This window comes from Spodoptera frugiperda, chromosome 12 (genome assembly GCF_023101765.2).
Source record: "Spodoptera frugiperda isolate SF20-4 chromosome 12, AGI-APGP_CSIRO_Sfru_2.0, whole genome shotgun sequence".
Classification (NCBI taxonomy): Eukaryota; Metazoa; Arthropoda; class Insecta; order Lepidoptera; family Noctuidae; genus Spodoptera; species Spodoptera frugiperda.
The window spans coordinates 11377158-11391485 of record NC_064223.1 but is presented as its reverse complement, the minus strand read 5'-3'; the positions used below and the strand labels follow the sequence as shown (position 1 = coordinate 11391485).

Sequence of the window (14328 nt, the reverse complement as noted above, 5' to 3'; positions counted from 1 at the left end):
ATTACTAAAACTATTATAGCTATGAGATAATACAATTTACATTGAATAAGTAAGTTAATTTTGTAATTCTTTTAAAAATAAACAAGCACCTCCATCGAGACTTGCTTACCTATTTAACTAAAAATCACGGCTTACTCACGTAAATTAATGTAAAAAAGCTTTACTGGTTTCGAATAACAGAGGGACTCTTCATCATGAGTAGCGTGCGCAGACGTGGCGACGTCCCGCATTGAATTAACCGTGATTTTTAGTTAATTTAGTATGTCTCACCCTAGTTTTTTACGTATTTTTTTGGTGGGAATGTTAATTGTCTATCACAGACGTCTACGGCATAAAATAGGTGTCCTTAATGACTTTAATAATTGGGTATTATTTTTAGTTAAAAAGAAATTGAAAAGCTTATTGATACCTAACCACACATTTTGTTAATAATAATTCTAGATCTTTTTTATATCAAACAGCGTCCATTGAAGTCTTAGTTCAAAAGAAAAATGTCGTCTAATTAGTCGTTTCCATTTCTTTTGGTAATATTGTTCCGATCTGAATGCTTTATTGACGTTTTTGTTAAGATTTTACAGTCGTTAGACAATCTCTTTATTTTCAAAGTCAAGTCGCTATCATTAAAACTTATTTTAATATTTGTTAACTTAGTCTCGAGCTGATTGGCTTGTTAGATGAGTGATTGTAAATATGACTGACTGCTAAGCAAAAGGTTTTGGTTTCGATTTAGAGGTAAAGAACTACTATATTGAGATGCCGCGGGAAAATTTAAATTAATACATATTTTTTACCTATGAAATCCCTGCATCTGATCCTTTGTTTCTAGTATCTATCAAGTGTGGGAGAGCCATGCTTCGGCACGAATGGGCCGGCCCTACCGGAATGATACCTCGGCTTCACAGAAAACCGACGTGAAAAAATGCTTGGTTCGTGTTTCGTTGTATAATTAAAGTTATCAGAGGCCCAATTACCCCTCTTCTCATTCTTTCCAAACCCCGATTCCTCAACAACTCTTAAATTCCTAACCCCCAAACGACTGGCAACGCATTTGTAATGCTTCTGGTGTATAGGATGCCCATGGGCGGTGCCGATTCCTTACCATCAGGTGATCCGTCCGCTCGTTAACCGGCTTATACTAAAAAATCTTTGCAACCACTGCACATACAAGACAACTAAGAAAATAATAGCGTCATAAATTGACAACAGTCCAATAAAGTGTACATTATACCACAGTGTGATTTAAATTGAAACTTCTAGATGTTTATTGCTTGGAATAGTTTGCGGTCAAACTTATACGGAGGTATCGTAAACAGTGGAGTAGTTTAGTTTGTAGTAAGGACTGGTTAGAACCATTCATTGTATACTGGTTATTAGAAATCGTCTTACCATCGTAAGTGTGCTTTTCTAGAGATGTGCTATGATACGTTGCTGTGGATGCGTTTGACTTCTACCCTACCTATCATATTCATTGGTACACATAAATTAGAGCATTGGCCAAAACGGACTCAGCTGAGCTAGCTAACAAACATTGTTATATGGAAAGATGCGTGCAATGGATAGCTTCTCTACTATCGATATATCGTAAACTTGAGCTATATATCTTCCTTGCACAGCCACTTTGCGGCCTTCCATCTTCATAGCACATCTTACTCACACTGCTACATAGCTTAGTATGAGTGGAAATGGTCATATAGTTTCACAGCTTAGCCATTATATCTTCGTAGCATATCTAATACCTACATAGCACTTCTAGGGTGAATCCTCGCACAGCTACATAGCTTAATATCAGTGGAAAGGGTCACATAGCTTCATAGCTTAGCTATTACATCTTTGTAGAATAGCTACATAGCACGTCACTGGTAGCAAACCATCCTAAAACAAATAATAGCAAATCCACAGAGGTGTCCATACAAATAACCCGAGTCAACTCCGTACCCACGAAGCGATTACGTTATTACAAAAAATATATATACCGTCTAAAGATTCTGTTATTCAGAATTGCTATCTGTTGTTCAATGAAATTCCCGTTTGTTCGAAATAACTAGTACAAAGCGATAAGGTATTTAATTAAACGCAACAATCGGTCCGCTGCCGAGGATTCTTCTCCATTGTTATACAATTTCTTATGAAATTCGTTTAACTTCGTATAATTTCGTTGTTCATCGTAAACATTTATTCATTGGAGATATTCTTCGCTACAGGTGTTTGGGTTTTGGTGGCCTTTCTTTTTTAACTTTGTCCGATACTAGGATTTTCTCCTGTGTCGTGGGTACGTTTACAAAAATACAAGTCCATATACACACGACAGCCAAACCCGAAACAACAATATGTGGATCATACAAAGAGTGATCAGTGAATTTAGTAAGCCCCATGGGGGAATTGAACCCGCTACACGTTGCATGTACGATACGTGCGATGCGTACGATACGTGCGATGCGTACGATGCGGGCCTATGGACGCTTACCTTTATTGCTAAAAAATTTTTTATGTTGTAAGTATGTTAAGTGTGTTATGTTAAATTTTCTATCAATTTTAAGTATTTATTTTATATACTATGGTACAGTTTACCATACGTTAACCAATCAGTTCCCATAATAAATCAAACTAGTTTGAACACCATAACTTCCTAGTATTGTCTTGTTACCATATTGTGCCGAAGTTGGAACTAGTTGGCGCATACTATCCGCATCACACTTGCTAATCGTGTTAGCAGTCTCGCACACTTGTTGACACTTCCTATGTACCCTATACGTATGTATGTATGAAAATGATTTTCTGAACATTTATTTTAATGAGACATTAAAATTTCAATAATTTCAAATTTCAACAATAGAATAAAAAGTCTGATTTGGATATTTTTTGATTCAAAAGGGAAGGAAAATGAAAAAAAAATACCTATGTGATTTATTTTTCATTTTACCAATTTTTTTGGTACAAGCAGACGGGTCCCCTTATAGTAAGCAATCCTCTTCGCTCATGGACACCCGAAACACCACAGGCATTACAACTGCGTTGCCGACCTTTTTGGGGGTTATATGACAGGACCGGAGTTATATGAAGTTGACTTATAAGTGACGTTAGATATTACTTATAAGTCAACTTCATATATTATGCACACATTATTTAATTTCAGAGCTGTATGGAGTTAGGTCATTGGGTAACCTAGTATATGTAGGTTATCTATGTACGTATAATATAATATCGACATAATAAATACACACACAAATATAGGTTGGTTTGTAATTTGGGGAAAATTTTGCTTCTGTTGGGATCCCAAATTGTTTTGTGGGTCATTGCATCTTATCGGCTTACCGCAATGTAATCTAATTTCAACGGTTTAGTATACCCTTAACTGCCCCCATGGGTTTGCTTGAGTTCGGAATGATTGTGATATTGAATGTTGTGAACTGTTTTTGTTGGTTCACAAACGATCTGAAGTACATATCGGTTGGGATTTTGTGTGTAATCGAATAATGATATTCGAAGCTCTCAAGCTCTTTCTACTCTATAAAAACAGCATCACGACTTTTTCCTAAAAAGTACTGTAAGGGTAATTTTCTACCAGAGATGTGCTATGCTACGTTGCTATGGATGCGTTTGCCTTCCACCAATCATATTAATTGGTTAGTACTGGTGGAATTGGACTCAGCTAAGCTATGTTTTTATATGGAAATATGAGTGCTATGAATGCGTGTGGCTTCCCTACTATCGATGCATACTCGCATATACTCGAGCTGCGCAGCTTCCATGCACAGCTACATAACTTAGTATCAGTGGAAACGGTCACACAGTTTTTCAGCTTAGCTATTATATCTTCGTAGCATAACTACATAGCACATCTCTTGTTGAATAGCACCCTAAAATAGCATTAAGACTTTTTCTCAAAAAGTAATCTAAAGGACATACTTTTGCAGCAGTTATGACTTTGATTCTATATTCAAGTATGTATAGAGTTATAAATCTAATCCTAATATAACAAAGGGATACACAGTCCAAGGTTATATAAACCACTTCATTTACAGTAAACGTACCTAGACTACATAACAGGACCGAATTAGTCGAAGGCGTAACAATAATACATACGGGAATGGGTACAGTCAGCCAATATATTTGGTACGCAGGTAATAAGATTATCTTAGGACAGAGACAGTGGCTATTGTGTAATAAATTGTATGCTTTTAATGAAGCCTTATTATCTTTTGTGACCGTTGGCCGTCTCATTAGCGAATCAAATGGAATATAATCATAATACCTAAATATGAATCCTTTTTCGTACTATGAAAATTAGCTTTCCAGTCCGATTTTTAGCTCTACACATTCTACGACTGTCTACCTACTAGCTCTGCGGATATGCCTCGCACAGGGCTAGAAAAGTCTTTGGATGATTATCCCCCTCAAAAAAAAAATATCGTCGCTCCACCTTACTGGGTGGCGCCTTACACTACATAACTGTCCACATTTTTCATTTTGTTTCAAAAAAATCTTTGCATCACATTAGAATTTTCCCCTGTGTCGTGAGTACATTTACAAACATACATTATACAAGTTCATATGCACATGATAGCCAGACCCAAAACAACAATTTCAGGATCACTCCTACACGTTGCATGGCAGCCAGATGCCCAGTCATCGCGCCAACCACGCAGTAAAACAATACCGAACCTTTTCTAATGTTCCAACCTGTATACTAAATAACGTTGCCGACTGTACATCCACACATACGTAACAATGTTAATATTATGAGAGCATTAGGCGCGGTGCGCCACTGCTATGCTGAGTCTCAATCAAATTACCTTCGCAGTTCCCAGTGCGATGGGAATTGGAGGACTATCGATTGGGAATCGATATCTAAGTCGAGTTTCCTAATCGGTAAGAGGGAGTATTGTGTGTTTTATGATGATGGTAGTTTTTATTGCCTTTGTTGTAGTATTTATTGCTCTCTGGTGTAAAATATGTTTGTTGCCGTTGAGTTGTGTTGTTATACAATGAAGTTTGTTAAAAATGTATTAGATTTTATTATTACTTGTTGTGTATTTCAACATATTATTTCTAATCTACCCAATCCCGTATTACTTAACAACCTTAAATTTCTAATCGCCAAAAAACCGGCAACGTACTTGTAACGCCTCTGGTGTTTAAAGTGTCTATGGGCGGCAGCCATTACTTACCATCAGGTGATCTGTCTGCTCGTTTACCGGCTAACAATTATATCAAAAACATAAATACATTAGCACGACTTAAAAAAAATTGTCGTTTTTTTAGTGTATCTTTACTTTCTTCTTTAGATTCTTTATCATTTAGTTCACACTTCCTTAATATATAGAAACAAATCACATAAACACCCAATATTAGGAATCCATCTTAAAAAAAGAAACAACAAAGCCATCTAACTCCAATTTAATGGAAATCAATTGTTCCAACAATCGGTTGTAATATCAATATAACAGGGTGTAACAGCGACCTCACCGAATTACGAGATACTCGAGTAAATAGTCCCGACTCTGTATTCCGAGCAAAGTCGAGGTCGACGAGTGATAAATGATATTCGAATCGATTCCCGATTATATTGAAATCCGCTTAATTTTGACCCGAATCCTTTGGGAATATAAAGTAAGGGGATTGGCACATTATCCAACTAAGATATGTTCGGTAAGATAACCTTTAAATAAGGCTCTAATTTTAGACGTGTCTGCTTTTAGTAGATAATCCGTAGTGGCGTAGGTTAGTAGTTGATTATTGGGGTAATTTTGTAATACATAACTTGTGTGTTTCATAGGATGAAGTCAAACATCTCTATAATGTTGTTGACTACAGTGTAAGGTCGAAATTGGGAAACGATAATTAATAAATAATAATTAATTAAACGTTGAAGAAAAACAAACATAAATAAAATTGGTATGGTTTCATGGTTATATAAACATACAAACATACATATAAAGTCATACATAGATATAATTATAAGCTTACGCTTGTCTTCCATGGGGGTAGGCAGAGACAATGGAACGCCAATTACTACGAATCTTACTGTATACCTCTTTCAAGTAACGTTTTGTTGACGTTCAGTTCGTTCGTTCAAAGTAATTGCCGTCATAGTCATAAAATTAATAAGATAATACGACCTAAAACATATTTCATTCAATTTCAGACTCACCAAATAAGAGAACTTAATCCTAAATTCTCTTAGAAACGAGATAAATAAAACTTAAATCTAGGTGGTAGTTCTTCAATGATTTATATGGGACAAAAAGTATCGAAAAGTGACTAAAACACTAGACATTTTCTTATCTATGACTGTTAAGAACTCTCACACAGCTGGTATCCTTAATCTATTCGATACAGCTCTTCGATCCCATACGTGACCTAAGTCCCAATGCGCCTGACATTGGCCAATGAAAAGCGACGAAGTTCCACTTACCGGTACATACTAAACTCCCGTTTTTCTTAGAAATGTGATCGCTATTCGCAATGGACTTGATCGAGTCTGAGTTAATTTGTGTTCTGTGATTTGTGACGTCATTTGTTCTTTGGCGTTGTTGAGGCTGTTTTAAAGAGTTTATGTGCTGCTGACGTTGAATTTGGTTGTTGAGAATTTTACAAGAATCTAAGAAAATGGTTGAGAGAAGACAGATTTGAATAAAAACGTCGGCGCCCTGATTGGTTATTTCATTACAGACGGCCAATCATGGCGCCAAACGCGGTCTCGTTTCGATTTCGTTTAACGTAAATCAAACTTGTACTAAGATCCCTGTTTGCAATTTTGATATATGTTTTAGAAAGTCAAATCAAATAAAATGATACCTCTATTTTAAACTAATACAGTACCTTTATCTTAATTTAAGAAACTCGTACTAAGCCTTCAGCTTACATTTAATTTTGACATCGTATAAGCATTGCTTACGACTTGAGATTAGGACTATAAATAGAAAACAAAACAATATACAGCTTGGAGTCAAAGCATTCATAAGAAATTCCCTACATCTTCTAACTTAATAGCAAAAACCGTGTCGTGAATCCTGAATATATTGCTCAGGTACACAGTGCTTTCACAAGCAAAGGGTTGTGACAAAAAACAACTATACTACACTAGTAGTAACTGTGTGATGCAAATGTGTCTTATGTAAATATACTAGCGTGCCACCCCAGTTTTGCATGGGTGCAATGGTGATATATTACGCACGCATGTGTTTAAGTGTGAGAGAGTCATGCTTCGGCACAAATGAGCCAATGGCTCGACAGGAGTGATACCACGGCCTCCTCGATTCTCCAACAACCCTTAAATTCCTAACCCCTGATTCCTGCCCCCCAAAATGACGGCAGCGCATTTGTAACGCCTATGGTGTTTCAAGTGTCTATGGGCGATTGCTTACCATCAGGCGATGTAAAAATTTACTAATGAAAAAATGTATTATACAAGTAAACCTTCCTCTTGAACCACTCTATCTATAAAAAACGCATCAAAATCCGTTGTGTAGTTTTAAAGATTTAAGCATACAAAGGGACATAGGGTCAGAGAAAGCGACTTTGTTTTATACTATGTAGTGATAAGTACTCCAAAGGTCTTTGGCAAAAAGACTTGGTTGTACTATCTCTACTCATCCAACAGATGTGTGCCCGAAATAATAATTACGGTTGGCCGTATTTACGTTTTCAATTTTGCTTATGGCGGAATATTATTCCGTACGTGAGGTGGTTCGATGAAATAATGTACGAATATATGATGTACTTTTGTGAATATAATATGTATTAGGTATTGTACTAGTTGATCTCTGTGGTTTCGCTCCCGCTCTTTTAAAGGGTTGAGGGCAATTTTACGAAACAATAATGCACACATTTTTTAAATGTTTTTTTAACGTTTGTGGATTTGGATCAAATTTAGTAATTGGAATTTAACACCCTGTTTGACATTCGATTGTTTTGAAATTTGGTACACACTTTTAATATTGATAAGCGTGCAGTATAAGCCCACTAAAATCGTTTAACACAAAGCATATTTTATTCATCTCAAATAGTTTGCATACTAAATATTAACTTTCTGATTTGAAAATTGCGAAATGATCCATACAAACGTACAGTCACTATTTTAGAAAAGTGGGAGGGAGGGAGGGTTAGAAAATCTACCAAAAAAATTTGAGGAAGGACAAATAAACAGACACACGCTCTCCCATTTTATTCGGTACGTATGTATGTATTATTGTTATGAATGTACCTATTTGCTGTTGCTGAGTAAACTTCTTATTAAGGTAATAGATTTTGTGAGTACGTTCTGTCGTTGTGTAAGAGTATTTTGTCTGTATCTTATTTCACTGAATACGTTATAATATTTCCATTTTAGTAATGCTGTCATGTACGAGTAACTGTCTCATGTTTTGTAGCAAAAGGTGTTATCTCGATTTGTTTATAGTTGTGTTACAAGTTAGTATGTTGTATAAGGTGTTCTAAAATTATCTGCCACGACTTTAATGGGAGGTAGTGTTGCTTTTAAAGCTCTTTGTATAATAAGGGTGTTATTCGAATTATGTTTATGAATAGTTAATAATAGTAATATTGCCGTAGAGGGTCTGAGTAATCCACTAAGTTTTATTAAAATTCCTTCACATCACACATCAACAGCATATAAGTGGCCACTGCTGACTAAAAGCCTCTTCTCACATGGAGAAGGTTTGAGCATTAATCATCACGTTTGCTCAATGCAGGTTGGCGATTTCAAACTTATATGTAATTAGAAATTATAAGCTCAGGTTTCCTCACGTTTTCCTTCATCGTTTGTCAGTGGTGTCTAAATTATCTTAGAAAGTACATATAAGTCTATAAAAGTCACATTAGTACAAACGGCAAGCCGTTTGTTGATTTCGAACCCGCATGCGTGAAAAACTATATGCGTGCCTAAAATTCCTTAATATTTTTAAATATTGATAATATAAAAATGAGGTTTTCCAATAAAAAATCTAAATCTTTTAAAAAGCTTAACTTTTTCCTTTAGCTATAAGAAAATTGCCTTTTAAACGTCAATAAACCAGTATTGAATAAATAATATATCATTTTACAATTGTGAGATTAAAAAAGTAATATTGGTACTTAGTTTTATTACAACGATCGACAGTTTGACATGGTTTGGCTCTTTGAGAAATTACTTGAGAAATCACTGAGGATTTCAGATCGTATGACAAGTTAGTCAATAATGTTATTAAGAAATATCATTAATTTAGGGGTAAATTGTATTTTATTTACGATTCGATGAGTTGATTAATGGTTGTGTGTCTTAGATTTATTTACATTCGTATTTTTATCTTAAGCCTCGAATGATTTTTTTTAGAATTATTCTTTTATTTTATGATTATTTTATAGTTTACAGGTACATTATTAAGTGCTAAGCTTTAATTTTTGTTATTTACTGGTTATGATGAGACTAAATAACATTTTTTTAATGTGACAAGTGAGTCACAACCTGCCTGAGCCGCTACATCTCCTGTAAGCCAGGATCTACAGTAGATACAACCACGAAAACACCGGAACACTGAAGTCATCGAAGGCGCGTCTCAGGGACATGAAAGACTGTCTTGGATCCTGCAACAAAATAAATCAGAAAGTATTATTAGAGGAGAAGAAAACGATAGATTTCATTAATATAAATTTATGAAAAAAAAGTCAGTGACAAATAAAGAATGTAGGAAAAAGGACCCTGAAATTCAGTCTGAGAAACTTTTGTCATATTCACTCATACATTTTCCCTAAACTTTGCCCAGCATGTGGTTTTACGAGTACAATATTAAAGGCTCCTAATTTTCCGTCAAAAATAACTCGAGAGAATTTCTTCGAAATTCCTGAGCCCTTTACGTTTTTCAAATTGTTATTATGTACGAGTAGGTCCAATATTAAATCATACTGCGAACATGACGACGTGTGTGGAATATGTCAGATTCCCGAGTTCAGCCGAACATGACCGAAGTTAACCGATCGCCAATCGACATGAGTAATGAACTATAGAAGCCAATCGAGTCGTGCGAGGAACGTATTCGGAATAACAATCGAGAAGTAAGCGATTATTATGAATCGACTGTAATAATATTTGCGTTGGTTTCGTTTCAAGATTTGCGAGTTGATTTGGCTTTATGGATTTCTACCTTTATTATTATTTGGCCTACCAAAGGAAGTTGGTAAAGTTACGTGAAGAGGAAGTAATCTTTTAAGGAAAATGTGGTCAGGTTACAGGTTGTATCACAGTCAATAGCTTAAATAGCGGATAATTATTATTATGCAATTGCTAAGGACTGTGTTAAGTAAACATTAAATGACTTTGAGTACGACAGTTAATGAATTAAAACCATCATCGCAAGACACGCCTTTAGTAGGCAGAGGTGACTTTACGACACGTAATGCAAGTCTACAATGTACAATTGTACACCCACTTTTCACCATTATTCTGTATTTTAAGTCCCATGTAATAGGGGGTGAGCCTTATTGCCATATACCGGACACAATTCCGGACTCTAAAACCAGATTGATTGAATAACAATGCTAGCACTAGCAACCACACGACATACGAGTAGTATCGAACGAGATTCGAGTAATACATACATATTTGTCAACAAATATCAATATTGACGAAATTGTACGGGTTTGTGGTCAGCTCGGTTTGTGTGTAACGTTGTTACGAGTATATTTGTCAATGTGTACCAGTTGAATTACCAGTATAATAGGTTGGTATCGACACCACTCTTATTTTTAAAGGGGTAGAGTATGGTAGGTAGGTAGTAGAGGTAAGGAACCATAATTAAGGATATGTAATGCTACTGTACAATGTACACCCACTTTTTTATACTTAATAGGATGGCGTTTAGCCACCATCTCGCCTGGTGGTAAGTGATAATGTGGCCGACGACGAATCATTTGTGTTTAAAGTCCCATGTAATAAATAGGTCGCACCCTATTGCCTATTGCCATAATTATACTAGGCACAGTTGCAGATTTCGTGCTACTGGTGGGTACCTACAATATATACATAAATTTCACAACGCAATGGAAAGTCAGCCAAAAAAAATCTTGACCCTTAACCCATTGTACGTCGAAACGTGGATCCACGCGAGACACAATATATTTTCTATTTTTGTCTTATATACAAGGGGTTAAATGTAACTTGAGAAAATTCTAAATGGAGAACTAAATAAAATTCTCATTTTCGTACAAGTGTGATTTTGATTTCTTTTGTAATTTGAACACGAAAATCTCACTGAAAATTAAATGTTACACTCATTTTTCTTCTCGATAAGAATCTGAACAAAAAGTGCCTTAATTTGGCCTTCTGTATGCCAGTAGCGAGAGTAAAAGGGGAAAACGTGTACAAAACGTGAAATTGTAAAAAAAGATTTTTGTAATAAGTACAAGTTTTACACGGGGAACGTGACGGAATGATGTTTTATTTTGCAATACATATCAGTAGATAAAATTGTTTTTTTTCGAACTATGCTTTATTTGTATAAAATCTTTATTAATTAGTAAGTAGGTAAGTATCGTCACGCCTTTTATCACCGAAGGGGTAGGCAGAGGTGCACATTACGGCACGTAATATGCTGCAATATGCTGATTCGATTGATTTCAATTTAAACTGGAAGAAGTACTTCTTCTTTATCTTGTCAAGTGGCAGTCCAACACAATGCTTTTAAACACGTCAAGAAAAGTAAGTATATTATTATTTTACGTCCTTATCTGTTAACTAGCTTCTGCCAGCGGCTTCGCTTGCATTCCAGTGGGATAAAAAGTATCCTATCATCCAAGTCAGCTCATACACTGTCTGTATACCAAATTTCATAAAAATCCGTTCAGTAGTTTCAACGTGATTGACGGTTAAACATCCAGACAAACAAACTTTCACATTTATAATATTAGAGAGACACTGAAAAAGGGGAGAAAATAAAGGCATTTGTGTTTTTATGAAATAAGTAGCGAGGGATATTTATTCGGCGGCACGTTAGCACGTGTCGAGATTAATCTCAGCCGGTGCTCTGTAGCCGTCGCTACAGGCAACCATGCTGTATTACATTCCTAGGACATTTTTCAGGTACAGAAATAGCATGTCTATAGAAAAAATCATGACATGTGTAGGTTTATTTACACAATATCTCTATATATAAAAATCAATTGCTGTTTGTTAGTCTCACTTAAACTCGAGAACGACTGGACTGATGTGGAAAATTTTGGTCTTGAATTATTTGTGAAAGTCCAAGGAAGGTTTAAAAGGTGAGAAAAAAATGTTTGAAGCGGTATGAAGTTTGCCGGGTCAGCTAGTCAAGTATAAAGAAATGATTATGAATTATAAGTTTTTAAACTGACATAGTCACTAACACTAATATTAGAACTTAAGACGGGATATTTATTTGTGTTTATGTCCAGTTCATCCGTGATCATGGCGCTTGCAACAGTGCCGAAATATAGGAAACTCATAAACATAAATAAACATGGTAAATATCCCGTCTTAAGTTCTAATATTAGTGATTTTGAATTAGTAAATAATATAGGTAATAATATATACCTACATTATTTTGGGTTCTCAGTACCTATACTCATATTATTTGATTTGATTAGGTTAATAGTTAATTTTCATGTAATTATTAGGCCAGTTACGGCCATTCAAAAATTGCCATAGCGGACGGTATTTCACGTCCACACGGCGGGGTATTGGTAAAGTTTTCAACTAGCAATAATCGCACCTCGGATTAACCTCATTGGTTACGATATTGCCTCTGCGCAAAGTTATCTTTTCGTCGTACGGCGCGCCGACCCAACCAAATCGGTGTAACGAAACCATAGCGCGATCTATTTCGATCCCAACGCCATCTAGTTACGATATAGACAACATGGTTTCTAAAAATTGCCGCAGTGGCGCCACTAGTGCAAACTGATTTTATCTTGTAGTGCTAGGTCAAAAAAATAGTTATTCTATTACATATTATTATTGACTTCTGTTTTATAGTATTTAGTGTTAAGTTTACTTTAATTAAATGCTAATTTATTCTTTTAAATATTAAGTTTAAGTATTCATTATAAATCATTAAAAAATGAGTCCATAAAATAAAATAAGTTGAACTTAGTGAAGATTCCTTGGCAAATTAATGTAAATTCTCAATTGGGAACGGTCCCACATATTTTATCTTCACAGACCCCAATTCATGGTGCGTGTAGCCAATTCCGATGATGTATCGCCTTTGGTCTCGTCCCGTGCTAAACATCGGTTTGTTACGCCCGCCGTACATATGGAGGGCAAGTATTATATATCGTTTGAAACCCAGCACCGTTTTTCGTATTTACGTTTTAACTTTTTTGTGTACGTTTGAAATATATTTGGAAAATAATCATTGAATTTATTTTATTTCAAATAAATTTATGTATGTAAGATTAAAAGGAATACTTGAATGTGGTTTAAAATTAGTGCTGTAGCAGTACGACCTTTTGATTTTTACGAATTTAATACTTAAGTGTTTATCTTTTATTCTATATTTATAAAAACTTCCTCACACTAGGATTTTCTCCTGTGTCCTGGGTCTGTTTACAAATATACAATTTCACATACATATGACCCCCTATCTAACCGGGCAACAATTTGAGGATCACACAAATAGTTGCGCCTAGGGGGAATTGAAAGCGCTACTCGTTACACGGCAGTTAGTTGCCCAGCCACTGCATCAACTGTGCAGTCTAGTGTATTATCTTAAATAGATTTTTTTTTTTCAATAACTCCTTCATTATTGTCATCAGTAATACACTCAATAGCATCAACGACTTATTATAAAGACATTTCACAAAAATGACGTCACAAACCGGCTCTCTGTTTTTGTTCCCAACCCCTATTAAAGGGGTGTTAACAAAAATAAACTTGACACGTCTGAAAGGGTTAACGCATCACGCAATTCCTACATTAAAATAAACATGTTTGAACGGCATGGGAACTTGATATACAGAAGATCCAGTAGGAATAATACGGTGGTTTTTAAAAAGCGTATTTTCTTTTGCATCATATTGGTCAGTGCTCCTGCTTTTACTTTTGGTGTCATAAGAGCTGACTAAAAAATAACACATTTTACAGACACTGTAGCGTCCTCTTAAATAAATAAATAAATTAATTTTTTATGAATTGTGATCTCCAACTTCCCTGAAAAGTGCGGGGTAATTGCAAACCCTTATGTAGAGGAAATCCAGCACTGGATTGTCACGGGCTGTTGATATCAAAGCATTTATTTCAATTAATACATAATTAGGCACTTTTGAAATTTCAAATTGAATTGTCCGATAGTCTGCCTGTGCTCATGCAGATAAACATGTGTTTAGTGTACCTTG

The 14328-nt window shown here is 35.4% G+C and overlaps 1 non-coding gene across 1 annotated transcript; it reads right to left on the bottom strand.

The window, feature by feature from the left end:
* Positions 1-12609: 12609 nt before the first annotated feature.
* LOC118263215 (U4 spliceosomal RNA) lies at positions 12610-12749 on the bottom strand. The gene has a single exon (XR_004782578.2). It is a non-coding gene; the product is annotated as a U4 spliceosomal RNA (small nuclear RNA).
* Positions 12750-14328: the final 1579 nt, after the last annotated feature.